Source organism: Bombyx mori, chromosome 7 (assembly GCF_030269925.1).
Source record: "Bombyx mori chromosome 7, ASM3026992v2".
Taxonomy (NCBI): domain Eukaryota; kingdom Metazoa; phylum Arthropoda; class Insecta; order Lepidoptera; family Bombycidae; genus Bombyx; species Bombyx mori.
In genome coordinates this window covers 10558814-10573472 of record NC_085113.1, presented here as the reverse complement: position 1 = coordinate 10573472, position 14659 = coordinate 10558814, and the positions used below count along the sequence as shown (strand labels likewise).

The 14659-nt window shown below is 37.0% G+C and overlaps 1 protein-coding gene across 6 annotated transcripts in view; it reads left to right on the top strand.

Annotated features, from left to right (window-relative positions):
- Gcy (receptor type guanylyl cyclase) overlaps positions 1-14659 on the top strand; it is a 311036-nt gene that overhangs the window by 146447 nt on the left and 149930 nt on the right. Inside the window, exon 1 of one of the 6 annotated variants that reach the window (XM_038011880.2) lies at positions 3451-3661. The exons of 3 other annotated variants lie outside the window; for them this stretch is intronic. The gene's annotated coding sequence lies outside the window, so the exon portion shown is untranslated. Of the gene's footprint in view, positions 1-3450; positions 3662-14659 lie in introns of those variants that run through there. 2 more of the 6 variants (XM_038011881.2, XM_038011879.2) reach the window with 2 other exon arrangements.

Here is a 14659-nt window from a genome sequence, read left to right as displayed (position 1 = left end):
TCACAGCCCACCTGGTGTTAAGTAGTTACTGGAGCCCATAGACATTTACAACGTAAATGTGCCACCCACCTTGAGATCTAAGTTCTTAGGTCTCAAGTATAGTTACAACGGCTGCCACACACTTTAAGCCGAAACGCATTACTGCTTCACGGCAGAAATAGGCAGGGTTGTGGTACCTCCCGTGCGGACTCACAAGAGGTCCTACCGCCAGTAAAACCTACCACCTTTGGTTGACTGGTAGAGAATACCTTAGGCATTAAGTCCGCCAATGTAAATAATACATGAAGCGTAAATAAATAAAAAATAAATAATCCCGAACTTTTGTCATGTCATTACCGTGTAGATATTCACGCTAAGAGATTGATATGACAACACATCGTTAGTGGTTCTGGATGCGTTCAAACTGGTTTTGTGTTCTGGATAACGAACAGTGTCGAAGGTTTGTTGATTTGCAAGATGTTTTAATGTACTTATAAGCCCTTAATCAAATAAATGAATGATATAAAAATTCCTAAAAATATAAAGATCCCTAAATAATAATTTGCATTATTACTGCTGGTAGAGAGTTTTGTAGGTCCGCCCGTGTAGGTACCACCACCCTGCCTATTTCTGCCGTGAAGCAGTTATGCGTTTCGGTTCGAAGGGTGGGGCAGCCGTTGTACTGTAAAAACTGAGTCATTAAAACTCATATCTCAAGGTGGGTGACGGCATTTACTTTTTAGATGTCTATGGGCTCCGGTAACCACTTAATACTAGGTGGGAACATCGTGTGGCAAGAACTCGTCCACCTATCTAAGCAACAAAATATATATATAAAAAACAATCTTCCGGAATGTCTCTGGTACTTTTATGGAAATGCTAATGAGAAAAAAAAACACTTTAAACAAATGCTTAGAAATAAAATTCGTTTGAGCAATTCTTAATTTAAATACAATAAGAAAATGTAAATGGTATGAACTGCGCTTAATTATCATTGTAAAATTGTCGATTTGTCTTATTCTTGTACTTTCTATGACCCCGGTCTCGTGCACTAGGATTTTTAAGCAGATATGTTTTCCTGTAACTGTAAATGGTGGCATTAAAAATAGCATATTTTTTTTATAACGCCATCTTGTTGTTTCTTTAAAGCGGTTAGTTACCCTCAATTAAGAAAAATAGTATTATTATTCGCCAATAGATGTCGGGTAAAGTTGATTATTGAAAACACGAATAAAACAACATTTTCTGAAAATAAATCGTAGCTAGATCGATTTATCGCCCCTGAAATCCCCTGTATACAAAATTTTATGAAAATCGTTCGAGCCGTTTCCGAGATTCAGATTAAATACATATATATTAATATACAAGAATTGTTCGTTTAATGGTATAAGATAAGATACCTTTTGAAATATGTTTTTTCTCAATAAAACATAAGCAATTCAATACATAAGAGTCAAGGTTCGTCATTAAGTATTAAACAAATAGATTTTAGATACTAAACAAGTTTTCTAACATTTATCTCTATTTAAATTTAAAAACATTTGACAGACCTTTTTTTAAGGCTTTTCTTTTCTTAAGACTATCTTATGTACGATACTGGGAATTAGAAAATCTAACTAGCTTCAAGCACTTTTTAAGTTAAAAAAAAAGTCGTTTGAACTTTTCAACAGCCAATATTTCTTTGGCGACCAAACAACTTCTGCAAATGGGTATGATATCTTCTAGGTACAAATATTTCTTACCTGTATGGCACTTCTGGTTTTATTTCACTGGACAGTCACTTCACCAGCGATTCATGATGGCCCCAAGCTCTCAGTCATGTGCCAATTGATTGATTTTCAAAAGCACTTGAAAACGACTTGCCTCTTTGTACCTTCAAGAAGTCTGCTAGATGATTCGGATCCTCTACTGACTCCAAAACAGTATTTGGTGCTGTAATGTCGTTGCCCAATATATAGATTAGACAAGAACTAGTCAGATTAGAACACAATACCAAAATTTATTTAAAGACGTCACGGGAATCGACTAATGTCCGCCCAATTATCGAAATTCGACCATAAATTAAATCTTGCAGCTTCGGTGACGCTACAAGATTTAATTTTAAATATTACATTTCCTCTTTTGTTTTGCCATTTACGTTTCTGCAAAAGTGTGAAGAAAATTATTCTTACCGATATTTTATTTTATTGTTAACATTAAAAGGAGGCAAGAGAAAACCGGTCGACATGCAGAAGACCGCGAATAAGGTACCGTTTTGTCTTTCGCTGTAGATATCAGTGGAGTAGTTCGTATTAACTAATGCCGAGTTCCAAAATCACACAAGGTATAATTAGGTTCAGGTTATATGCTTTTATAATTATATGATTATAATATTTGAATATAAACTGTCTGGATGAGTTCACTTTCCGCTTGATATTATGTAGTTAAAAAAGTCGTCGTGGCATAAAGCATAAGACGTCCGGTGCAATCGGGTTGAATAATGCACCCACCGGTGTTCAAATCCCGCCGGCGGGTACCAATTTTTTTAATGAAATACGTACTGAACCAATGTTCACGATTGACTTCCACGGTGAAGGAATAACATCGTGTATTATTAGTAGTAGGACCTCTTGTGAGTCTGCGCGGGTAGGTACGACCACCCTGCCCATTTCTGCCGTGAAGCAGTAAAGCGTTTCCATTTGAAGGGTGGGGCCGTTGTAACTATACTGAGACCTTAGAACTTATATCTCAAGGCGGGTGGCGCATTAGATGTCTATGGGCTTCAGTAATCACTTAACACCAGGTGGGCTGTGAGCTCGTCCACCCATCTAAGCAATAAAAAAAAGTAAATGTTTGAACGAGCTTCACATTCCTCTTGATGTTATGTAATTAATAAAGCTCATGAAGTCGAAATCTAGATGCATTCTACAACGGCTGCCCCACACTTCGAACCGGAACGAATGAAGGCTTCGCCGCCGAAACATACGGAATGGCGATAGCTAATTTGGCGGTCGAACATGAAAAATACTTTCGAACATCAAAAATCTTCTATCTATACTTATATATAAAAATGAATTGCTCTTTGTTAGTCTCGCTAAAACTCGAGAACGACTGGACCGATTTGGCTAATTTTGGTCTTGAATTATAAATTATTTGTGGAAGTCCAGAGAAGGTTTAAAAGGTAGATAAATATGAAAATGCTCGGAATTAAATAAAAATAACAATTTTGTTTTTCTTTTGATGTGTCCCTCGTCGGACGGATTCCTTTTGTTTGTTTTAAGTATATTTAATACAATAGTTTAGGTTTTTTATTTATCGATTGAGGCACTACGAAGTCTGCTGGGTCAGCTAGTAACGAGATAAAAATCTACAAAATCTTAATTTCGTTTTGATATTAGCTCACACTTTGACGGCTTTGATGAAACCGGCCGCGGAAGGCTGTTGTATCTTGAAAACGTTTGCTCGCCCCGTCAGCGGCGACGCGTTTCTTCACTGACAGCCAGTTTTCTGGCAAACGTCGCGGGGAGTGTATGTGTCGCGCGTATTTTACGCGGGAAAATCCACGCATCGCGAGTGCTTCTAAGTCATCCGTGTTTTAAATTTAAACAAAAAAAGTGCCATATTCAGTGTTTTCTGTGTCGGAAAGTTCTCGAAGAACACAATTACGTGAGAAGTGTGTTTGATTAATCAACAGAATAATTAAGTCTCTCGTCCAATATTAAAAAGCGATGAACGTTGCTAAAAATAAAATAGTCATATAAGTTTTCAGTTGTTCAAACATAAGTTTCTTGTGACGCAATATGCAAATTAACGTACAAGAGAATTATAAATTTCGTATGCTGCACGCCGTATCTATAATTACATATATTATTAAGAACGTGTTTTTCTTCCAAATGCACCGTTTGTTTTTGCTTTTAAACGTTTAAGGTCGTCTATTTGAATTTTTGATATTTAATTCGTTTAGTTCATCGGTGTTAGGTACGCCAACTATTTCAGAAGTCGGCTATCAAATTCGAAGCGATGTCGTTATTTTTAAATTTTAATCTCGAATCAAGTTTTGTTTGTATTTTCAAATTCGTCTCATTAAACACCGAACGATATGTTTATAAACATTTCCAAAAACGTATGCACAATACGGTAACAATTTCTCCGTTAAATGTTTTGAAGTTATTTAACCATATATGTCTGTCTCTGCATGATTTATGTGCTCGTAAGTATTTTTAGTTAAACAATTTTCTTTCATTAAGAGATTTATCCAGCATTGGGTTGCGTGACAGTTGGAATATCGCCTATTCCATTTTCACCACAGGAACTCCTAACCCATGCATCAGCCCGCTGAGTTTCTCGCCGGAACTTCTCAGCGGGTCGCGATTCCGATCCGGTAGTAGATTCATTCGCGAAGCAATTGCTCTTGAGTTGTTAGGTCACCTTCGGAGGCGCTCGGGCAGTTGTTAGCTAATTCCACCCCTCCTAGCTGTGCCTTTGCTCGCCCACCGTTCCTGGTAAAACTGGAAAGGCCTCCGGGCCACCAGTAATCTTTCAATCATAAAAAAAGACCACAGGAAGTAATTGATGCAGCAGTGTTGCATAAACAAGATATTAACTAAAAGATTGTCTCTCTGTGAATTATCTTCTGAATAGATAGACATAAATTGATTATCATTATTACATTGATGAAAATAAGTTGGTTGCATGTAGTAACGAAACAAAAACACAAAACTAGAAAGAAGCATTTGAAACATTACTTCTAATAATGCATTACTATAATTCGCGAATTCTCTCCGGTACGACATTGTAATAACAAAATCATTTATATTTCAACTTTTATATCTTACTGGGGTGTTCCGTCTTCCTTAGATTTAAAACAAATAACAGGATTTTTTGAAGCAGTAGCTAATAGCTAATTTTTATTGGCCATAATGATTGCTGTTTTATTGTTAAAGCCGTGGCCTTTGTTATAATAGTTATAAACAGGGTGATCAAAATAATTTCTGAAGACCATAGAGCGGCGAACTAACTTGATAAAATAAAAAATTACGTAATAAATGGGTCATACCAACATTAGAATAAGGAGTCATTTGTGACCACGATACAGTATAGGTATAGAATGTCCAAATAAAAAAAAAAGTAAAATGTTCAGCTCTATATCAAACACTAGCGACCCGCCCTCGCTTCGTTTCGGAAACATTAAAACACACATGAAAGCAAAAAAAATAAATAAAAAAAATGTAGCCTATGTTCATCAGGGACAACGTCGGCTTCTAATGGAAAAATAATTTTTCAAATCGGTCCAGTAGTTTCGGAGCCTATTGGAAACAAACAAACAAACAAATCTTTCCTCTTTATAATATTAGTATAGAAATACTCATTGTTTTTGTGACATTAAACTAAAGGGAACATTTAAAAATCATGAAGTCATTGAAAAATGCAAGTATCAAGAAATTTTTAATATAAACTTTTAACAAGTTTCATAAACTGGCGCCTAAATCATTATCCACTTCAAGACTGATGAAAAAACAATAACTCTTTACTTCAGCTCCTTATTAATGAGCGTTTTTAGTTACCAAATTATAAACCTACAAGCGGCTCGATCCGGTTCCGCTCGGGTCTTTAACCAAAATTTTCAACGATATTTGACGTTGTTGTTTTTTAAATAATAGAACGTTATTGCGGCATAACTATAATAGTTAGACATATGCTGTCGCGACATTTTCGCGCGTTGTGAAAGGGGGCTAGACGGAAAAAATTCTTACGAAAAGTTGTCACGACACTTTTTAGATCCGTCATTCTGACCAATCAAAGTGTAGGCGCTTATCGCGTGACATTGCTCGTATCCGATTGGTCCGCGTAATGAGTACAGTTTCTCGAGATAGCGTTTCAACAATAGTAATTTAGTTCATAGTATTGTTTTTTTCTTCTTCATAATGCCGTAATTTATTATTATAACTTAAAAAAAATATAACAATTCCTTCACGAATTAATCGAAAGGAACTTCGTTCCATCCGGGTGTCCCTTGACACCTCCGAAGTTTTTTTTTTTTGTAAATAATAATGTGTTCTACAAAGTCGTAGTACATTATTTTATTCTATCAGTAATAGTTTTCGCAGGGCACGCGATGTAAAGAATATTTTAGGTATTTTTTTACACCTTGGATTACATTATTGGAGTTTTAGTAAGAATCCCTAATTTTTTTTCAAAAAAGATTATAACCTATGTCACTTGGGAATAGTGTAGCTTCCAAACAGTGAAAGAATTTTTCAAATCGGTTCAGTTGTTTCGGAGCCTATTCAATACAAACAAACAAACAAATCTTTCCTCTTTATAATATTAGTATAGATTAAAAACCATTGTTCGTTCTTTTCCCAAAACAAAAGGACTTATTACAGTTTGAACTGAAAAACACTAGTGCAACAAAGAATCCAAATCGACTTTTGTCTTCTCTCATTGTGTCTTCTAAAATTTAATCAGTCTAAAATAAAAATAAAGGATTTAAAAATGACTTAAGGATAACCGTGTGTCTTTTGTTTTACTGCTGAATAAAATGGAAAAACATGAAGTAAAGAGCAAATATAGCACGGGTAGAAACAATCATAGTGCCTCTTTTGGCCGTAAAATGGAACAGGTGTTATACTACACAATTGGGACTCAGACCTCATGGATCAAGATGGATGATGGCTTTCACCTATTGTTATCTACCACACCAGCTGAACCATGAGCTGATCCAGCTGACTACATAATAAAAATCAACTTGTAAATAGGGAAGATTTCTTGAAATTGTGATTGGTACTTTTAGACTTTTATCCCATGTCTCAAGGTGAAAAGGCGGCACATACGTTGTGCTATCCACGGGAACCGCTTAAGACGAGATACCGTGAAATCAAATATCAACACAATAAAAATAAAACTTAAACAAAAGAGAAGTAGCAGCGGTGTAATATATTAATAGTACCGTGTTTTTATTATTATTGCTTAGTTGAGTGTACGAGCTCACAGCTTACCTGGTGTTAGGTGGTTACTGGAGCCGTCAATGCGCCACCCACCTTGAGATATAAGTTCTAAGGTCTCAGTATAGTTACAACGGCTGTCCCACCCTTCAAACCGAAACGCATTACTGCTTCACGGCAGTAATAGGCGGGGACGTGGTACCTACCCGTGCGGACTCTCAATAGGTCCTACCACCAGTGTTAAACTTAAAGTGCTCAATGTTCTTTATCCAAGGACCGAACAAGGCATATGTTAATGAGGTCTAAATATAAACCAAGTTTTCTTTTACCGGTGTCTTCTGCCTCTTCCCCCTTATCCTACGTAATGTGAGATCAGCGCAACACATCCTCTTTTAATGTTGCATTAGGATTTGGTATGAATTTTACTACGGGCCACCTTCAAGACACCTTGGGCTAGATTCTTCTATAGATAGCCCATAAGCAACATTTCAAGCATACTGAACCAGATTGCTCTTTCCGTAGATAGTCTATAGGCAATATGATCGTCCAAATGGAACACTGGTGGTAGGACCTTTTGTGAGTCCGCACGGGTAGGCACCACCACCCCGCCTATTTCTGCCGTGAAGCAATGCGTTTCGGTTTGAAAGTTGGGGCAGCCGTTGTAACTATACTTGAGACCTTAGAGCTTATATCTCATTTTATTGGACGCATTTACGTTGTAGATGTCTATGGGCTCAAGTAACCGTTTAACACCAGGTCGGCTTTGAGCTCGTCCACCCATCTAAACAATAAAAAAAACATATGGTTAAAATAACGCAGTAGTAAACACATTAGAAGAATACAACAGTGATAACTAATAAACACAATGAGACTATACATTGATGATATGATCGTAATTGATACTTACGCGGAAATGTGATGATTAATAAGTACGCTAGAATCATAATAAATTGATATTTATATATGTATTAAGGATAATGTCGGAGCGAATAAGCTACGATTTAATTTATTAATCATTATATTCATTATGTTCATGCCGTTATTGATTTATTGGAATGGTATCTATTGGAATGTTTTAATTGCCGTTTTGATATTGTCGCTTTGTATCTTCATTGGACAATTTACAATAGTAATTTAAAACTTATTCGCTTTAGTTCGGATTCGGTGTTATCTTTAGAACCGGATGCAGACAGTGATTTTAGATAGTGTTACTAGTATTTCTAATAACAGAGGGTTTGAAGTCCTCGTGGCCTAAAGGATAAGACGTCTGGTACATTCGTATCGAGCGATGCACCGGTGTTCGAATCCCGCTGGCGGGTACCAATTTTTCTAATGAAATACGTACTCAGCAAATGTTCACGATTGACTTCCACGATGAAGGAATAACATCGTGCAATAAAAATCAAACCCGCAAAATTATAATTTGCGTAATTACCTACTGGTGGTAGGACCTCTTGTGAGTCCGCACGGGTAGGTACCACCGCCCCGCCTATTTCTGCCGTGAAGCAGTAATGCGTTTCGGTTTGAAGGGTGGGGCAGCCGTTGTGACTATACTAACACCTTAGAACTATATCTCAAGGTGTGTGGCGCATTTACGTTGTAGATGTCTATGGGCTCCAGTAACCACTTAACACCAGGTGGGTTGTGAGCTCGTCCACACATCTATGCAATAAAAAAAAAGGTAAGTGACTCACCAGTGAAATTAGGCTTAAATATAATTAATTGCTTAATTCGATGGTTGGACGAGTTCACGACCCACCTGGTGTTAAGTGGTACGACGTCATAGAAATTCTCCATAAATACCGCCACCCACCTTGAGAAATGAGTTCTAAGCCTCAGTTTTACATTACAACGCCTGCCCCACCCTTCAAACCGAAGTCCATTGCTGCTCGGCAGAAATAAGCAGGGTGGAGGTACCCGCCCGTGCGGGTTCACAAAACGCCCTACCACCAATAATTAGGCAAATTAATATTTATTTAGGTTTTATTTTTATTACACGATTTTATTCTTTCACCGTAAAAGTCATTCGTGAATTTTTGTTAAGTACGTATTTTAATAGAAAAATTGGCACCCGCCTGCGGGATTCGAACACTGGCACAGACGAGTCCGATTTCACCGGTCGTCTTATCTTTTAGGCCACGACGCGGCGACGACTGCGCAGCATATGTTCTCGTATTGCATATGGCTTTGAAAAGCTGTATCGTTATTAAACAAGTTATTATGTCATCTATCCGTGAACAAAGATGGGAGGTTCGAAGAGCCTTGTAGTTTGAGTGAACGCATTTTTGTTTGAAGATGTCACGGTGATATTAATGGTGGGACCACCATCCTGACTATTTCTGGAAAGCCCTCATATTCTAAAATCGAAAGGATTTAACGTGTCATTCTTTTTCCTATCCTATTGCTTCGATGAGCACCTTATGCCAGGACCTTCATTGACTTAATCAAAATGTAAATGGTCTGGTTTAAAACACATAAGTACATGTTCTCTGGTCGTTCGAAACTTCTGATTCGACTCTAATAAAATAGGAAGCCAATATTAATCAGCCAACTAGAATTAAAGTAATAATTCAAAAAGACTCATAAAATTTAATGATTTCCCGAAATCAGTGTGTTGTTACGTAATGTTGTTTTGTTTTATATTTTTATTTTTAACGGTAATTACTTCTCTAACAATGCTTTATTGCGTTTCTCGGCGGCGACCAAGGTTAAACTCTATTATGAATCAATCTAAAATAAGCAATGAGGGAGACGATGATATAGCGCTGAGATGAAAAATTCCGCCCCGACTGAGATGAAAAATCGAAATCTCAATCGCGTCGGTACAAGGCAGACCTTCAAACCGGAAGTCAGGGCTGCTTCGCGACAAAAACAAGCAGGAAATGGAACGTAGCTTCACTGCAGAAATTCCGGTTGTGATTATGCAAATTTATTAAACCTAAATCTAGAGTTTAGATTTTTGTTACATTGTCATGTGATTTGTTATGAATCGAACGAAAGTACAATGTGCTTAGTGCGAGTTATTTAACGTTCTCGATAGCGTAAAAGTTAACTCAAATTTGTATGCAGTTGAAACAGCGCCCCTCGCGGCAAACGTGTTTGCCTACGTTTACATTCCAATTCCATACAAATTTGAGTTAACTTTTACGCTATCGAGAACGTAAAGAAACTCGCACTAAGCACACTGAGCTATTATCAAATATAAGAGATTCCAAATGATATTCCCCGGCCTATTAATATTAATTGTTTATTAACTTTAGTCTTTTTATTTTTATTGCTTAGATGGGTGGACGAGCTCACAGCCCACCTGGTGTTAAGTGGTTACTGGAGCCCATAGACATCCACTTCTAAGGGCTCAAGTATAGTTACAACGGCTAGTCTATTCTAAACATGTAAATATTCTATGTAAATTTTTATCTGCTAATAATATTTATCTCTAAAGTAGTTAGTCTAACATATATTTGTTTGTGCTGCTCTGATTCGCGTATGGAAAAACATTCTGACCACAGATTCGCGTATGGAAAAACCGACCAAATTTATTTGTATTTCTATTTAGTATTTTTTTTCCTCTCCCTCTAAGTACCGGTCATTTTTGTAAATACTTTGACATTGGCAAAATCAATGCCAAAGGCGTTGGAGCCAAATTCTTTATAAAAAAAATGAAAAAAATATAAGCGATTCGAATCTCAATTGTTTCGCTTTGACATTCATTTACTTGTGTTATATCTAGTTCACTCGATGTAGAACTATCGTTCGATAGCAGGTCTATACTAACCTAGGTCTCTTTTGAATAGACAAATATGATTATTATGAATTCGAAACGTGCCGATAAAGGCACAATTTTTATTATATTATTTGTATTCGAACACGGCCGATACACATGAGACACGCGAATGCGCTTATCGATTACGTTGTGACAACATTATTTTAATTTTAATTAACCATTTATTCCTATTAAAAATATGTGTTAAAAACGTTTCCCGAAAATATTTGTTGTGTGTCCCAACACTAAAAGGATTTAGTGATTCAAAACTGCTTTTTATCGACTTGTACTTTTTGTAATTAGTACCTACTTATATTCCCTTTTAGTGCTGAGGTTAATTTCATATATTTTACAGAGGAGAGAGGATTTTGCAGGGGAAATCACAAAATAGTTTTAAATGGTTATATTTGTAAAAATTAGAGGTCCCGCAGTAGTCGAAATTGGACTATAACTAATTGGAATTGTAAGTTTGTACACTATTATGATTGTGTTTTATACTTCTATAAGCACAAATTTCGCCAAGGCTACACTATAAAAAATATTAATAAAGACAAACAATATTTAATCTATTCTCAATTTGACAACAGACGTCAAGAACAAAAGTTTGACAATAAATAGTATGCATGCGTGTGTGTGCGTCAAATACATGGTATGCAGTGTGTGTAATGTTTTCTTTATTGATTTAATGTATCTTTTATGCATTATTTAAAAAAAATATTAGCATTGTGCACTTCTTCTCTATATTCTCTATAAGTGTGGAAAATTTCATACTCCTCCGTCCGCGCAATTTTCGTAAAAAGGGATACAAAGTTTTTGCTTCACGTATTAATATATAGATGTCGGAGAAGCCACAATTATTAACTCCATCGTCAGACATCGTAGGGGCGAATATGGTGATCGAGCTAAGAGAAATATTGAGTACACCAATCACGTTTGTTGTCTTAGAACAATTGAGGCCTATAAAATTAAAGGTAGCTAAACGCCTTAATCCCATTCCCGATCCTGCGGAAAGAATGGAGAGTAGTCGACGTCGCCCAAAACACGTCATCTCGGATCCTCCCGATCCACTAACGGTGCTTCTAGTTACTTCAAGCACCGGTCACCGTTCTCGTCGAACCCGTCGCTTGCTTGACGAAGGGCTCGACGAGCAAATTAACCCTCAGACACAGCCCCCTGAGATTCTCGCCGGATCTTCTCAGTGGGTCGCGTTTCCGATCCGGTGGTAGATTCTGCGAAGCACGGCTCTTGCTAGGGTTCGTGTTAGCAACGTCGTCAGGTTTGAGCCCCGTGAGCTCACCTACTAGTTAAGATTACGCTGGAATAGCCTCTCAAGGCTACCAGCTTAGGTAGGGAAAAAAAAAAGCCTTAATGTCGTAAAATGGATTAACAATGGCGCTATCTTGTTTAGTTAGTTGGACACGCTTTAGTGTTTTCATGTTATAACAAATGCAGCTAAATCTCTAACAGAAATTTAGATTATTAGTAATATTCTCCTTCTTTATAAATCTGCTTTAAAATAAAGAATATCGTAGCTATCCGAACAAAGTTATTTCAGCTTCTCAAACCGGGAGTGTTGCTAACACTGGCCCTAGCAAGAGCAGTACTTCGATGGATCGGAAGGATACGTAATGACGTGTTTAGGGACGATTTTTGTAGTTTACCTGAATAGTTGGCGCACTTGGATTTAGCTGCCTTTGATTTTATAGGCCTCAATTTAAAAATCTTCTCTTGACGTTAGCAAACGAAAACGAATGACAGTTCTTAGGACGGAGGCACCGCTCTTCAAGAAACCTGGTTGGTGAGTGTGATGGCGTCTACGCGCCTCCATTGGCTAGGCTCTGTTGTAGCACGAAGTTAGCCGAGTTCCGACGATACCGTGATCGTGCTGCCATCTCTCGGTAATCGTGTTTCGTTTTGTTTAGCTACCAAACTAATGACCGTCTCCGACATATATATAGATATAGATAGTAATAATATAAACCCAGGCAAAGAGTATTCATCATACAATGTTTGCCCGATTTGGGAATCCGACCCACGACCATCAGCGCAGCAGTCAAGAGCGCTAATTATTGCACCCCCAAGTCAGTCTTAACAAAATAACAAGCATTCGTTATGATTGTAACTTCGATAAGCGAATAATCTATACAAATAAATAAAATTCGAGTGTCTGTTTGTAATAATAAAATAACCACTTTTTAGTAAATGCGTAAGTATCTATACAAAGTACATATTATGTATACAAAAATATCATTTTTTTATATTTTGTCTGTTTGTTCCGGTTAATCTCTGGAACGGCTGGACCCATTTTGACGGGAATTTCACTGATAGGTAGCTGATGATATAAGGAGTAACTTACTTTTTTTAGACTAGCTTCGCCCCACGGCGTCTCCCGTGGTACGACAATAACCGCGGGTAACATCGCGGCGGGACTCGGCTTGTTTTGAATAAAAAAAATACGTGTGACACTCGGAGACTGCCGCGGTAAAGCTATTGCATAGCATTTTTTATCAACTTATGCAATTATAAATCGACAATAATAATTTAATATTAAAACAACAATAAAATAAGACCACGCTATATTTATAAACATTAACAAAAGCAAAACATTAACTGTCCCCTTCATACTCATAACCTAGACCGTGCGAGGGAGAGATGGGCAGACTTTTCATGATGTGCATGCGGCAGTGCGACGTCACGCCGCGCGCTTATTCACAAGCACTACACAAGCGCAACGTGTGAATGTGTTGAACGCGAGCTACATAGTAGGCGTAGTGGGGGTGTCAGGTTATTTTCGTTATGGAATTTCTTGATTCAGTCGCCGCGCTCAAGGCCCGCGATAGAAGCTATGCAATAGCTTAAAATTATGTCTTCTAAATATATTAAATTACACAGCGCTTCTATGACAGACGGAATGCGATTCTATCCCGATGTTAAAATCCTGTAAAAAAAGCTTATTCACCAAATTCATCTGTTTGTCACATCGAATAAAACTTTGGTCATAGCTTGTGTTGTGTCAGCAAACATTCGGTAATCAGTTAATAAACAACATTTCAACATCCCACGCTTTGAATCCTCTGAAACTTGTGATCTTACGTCATATTAGAACTAAGTTTGATTATACATATTATTTTGGCTAACACAATACTGTAAGACAAATGTTTGTCGGCGTTCCTAAAGTTTTTAGAGAAGGTTTATTCACTATGCACAAATAATGTCGAATCTAAAATTATAATTTCTGTACTATGGCCATCAGAGAGCGATATACATATTTATTATATAGACTAGGGGCCCGTTCCGGCTCCGCTCGGGTCTTTAACAAAAATTTCAACGATATTTACATTGTTTTATTTTTTTAAATAAAAGAACACTTATTGTGGCATAACTATAATAGTTAGAGATATGCTGTCGGACACTTTTTGTGAATAATAATGTGTTTTACAACGTCTTAGTACATTATTTTACTCTATCATCAATAGTTTTCACAGGGCACGCGATGTAAAGAATATTTTAGGTAATTTTTATATACCTTGGGTTACATTACTGAAGTTTTAGTAAGGATCCCTAATTTTTTCAAAAAAGATTATAGCCTATGTCACTCGGGAATAGTGTAGCTTCCAAACAGTGAAAGAATTTTTCACATCGGTTCAGTAGTTTCGGAGCCTATTCAATACAAACAAACAAACAAATATTTCCTCTTTATAATATTAGTATAGATATTCAATAAAGAGACTCGCAAATCTGTTCGTCACCCCAATGTTTGCCGGTTGTTCGATTTCCAAACTCACGACCCAGGGCTGGGCCCGGGCAGGAAATAAATTTATGATAATGACGACTGTTTTATTTATGAAACTGGAATATTTTTTAGCAAACTTAACAACTCTTAACATTAACACACATCGGAAACAGTAAGCTGTGTTTATAAAAGAAATGTGTGTGAAAACAAATTTTAAAGTCGATGTGGCCTAAAGGATAAGACGTCCGGTGCGTTCGTGTG